Below are 1748 nucleotides of genomic sequence, written 5' to 3'. Positions count from 1 at the left end.
TTTACTAAGATATTTTTACTTTATTAATTATATGTTTGCTAATTTATAAAACTGTTTTATTATTTGGTAATATGCAAATATATTAATATATAAACTTCAATATCCTCAGAGGAAAATATAGCTTACCCTCAGTTCATATGAAGTGCTAATAGGCTGCTTGTAATGTGAAAAGGATAAAGAGCATGAAATATTTTCAGTTAAAAGATTCTATGAAGAATGATACTAAACTTATAGCAAGGTTTTTTTTTTTTTTTTTTTTTGAGACAAAATTTCACTCTTGTCACCCAGGCTGGAGTGCAATGGCATGATCTCAGCTCACTGCTGTAACCTCTGCCTCCCAGGTTCAAGTGATTCTCCTGCCTCAGCCTACTGAGCAGATTACAGGTGCCCGCCACCACACCCAGTTAATTTTTGTATTTTTAGTAGAGATGGGATTTCACCATGTTGTCCATGCTGGTCTCAAACTCCTGATCTCAGGTGATCTACCCGCCTTGGCCTCCCAAAGTGATGGGATTACAGGCATGGGCCACTGCACCCAGCCCTTATAGCAGGTTTTTACATGAGAATTTATTGTTAGAGAAAAGAGGAAAAATAGATCATATCTGTGTGAACAGGTACTAGGTTCCATTCTTTTGCTTCAGTGTTCAGGTTTTCTCTGGATTATGGAGAACAATGAAGCATAATTCATTATCAAGATTGCCAGGAGCCACTAACACTTCCAAATTGATACTCATGCATTATTATATATTACATTCCAAAACCTTAAAGAAACAATAAAGAAAATTGCACTTTTACAAAGAATATTACTTTAGGGTACTAATAGCAATTGATTATTTTTACAATTGTGTTTTTGAAAATATGAGATTTTTAAAAGTCTTAGAATTTTTGTCAACTTAGTAAATAGAATAAATGCTGGTAAAAATTACTGAAAAAAGTTAATTAAAAGGAAAAAATAATAACATAAAACTATGATGTATTAATGATTGATACATTAAATTTTCACAAATTGTCTAGCTTTAAATATTTATTTGGGATAAAATCAAAATAAACTATTATTTAAAATGAATAATTGAATATGTACCTAACATGCCCAATAAATATTAAACTACAAATATCAGGAGATTTTCGTGAAGATAGACATTTCTGTGATTTCCATAAAACTTGTACAAAATTTGTATTGGCTCTCTCCTGAGCTTTTCTAGGGAAAAAATAGAAAGGAAAAAAGACATAAATACACATTGTGTTTAAATCTATTGTCAGTAGATAAAAATATTATTTAGCATACCTTCTATTTTGATTTCTGAAAAATATAATCTGTAAGTTAGGGCACACATTAATTGTTTAAGAGTTTAGCCTTTTCTAATATTGAATTATATGACCACCCATTTCTTGCCTGTATCTATGCAAGCTCACGCCGTATCTTTCTTGCAAACGTGTGTAAATTTCTTTATAAATAAGTAATAGCATCATATTAGAGAAAAACCTATGAACTTTATTATATTATTCCTATTGCTATCAAATAATACCATCTGATTAGTAGAGCTAAACATTTCAAAAGTTAAATAATTTTGTATACTGTATAGTCAGTTATAAAATATATTTTAATTTTTACTTGTCATTTACTGAGATCAACATTTTATCAGTTAATGCTGCATAAAATATATGGAATAACTGAGAGAAAAATAAATTTCTGAGCTACAAAAAAAAAAAAAAAAAAAAAAAGAATGTTGAATATTGGCCTGCACTAA

Source organism: Mandrillus leucophaeus, unplaced genomic scaffold (genome assembly GCF_000951045.1).
Source record: "Mandrillus leucophaeus isolate KB7577 unplaced genomic scaffold, Mleu.le_1.0 Scaffold1612, whole genome shotgun sequence".
Classification (NCBI taxonomy): Eukaryota; Metazoa; Chordata; class Mammalia; order Primates; family Cercopithecidae; genus Mandrillus; species Mandrillus leucophaeus.
The sequence above is the reverse complement of the archived record's forward strand: the minus strand, read 5'-3'. Positions refer to the sequence as shown.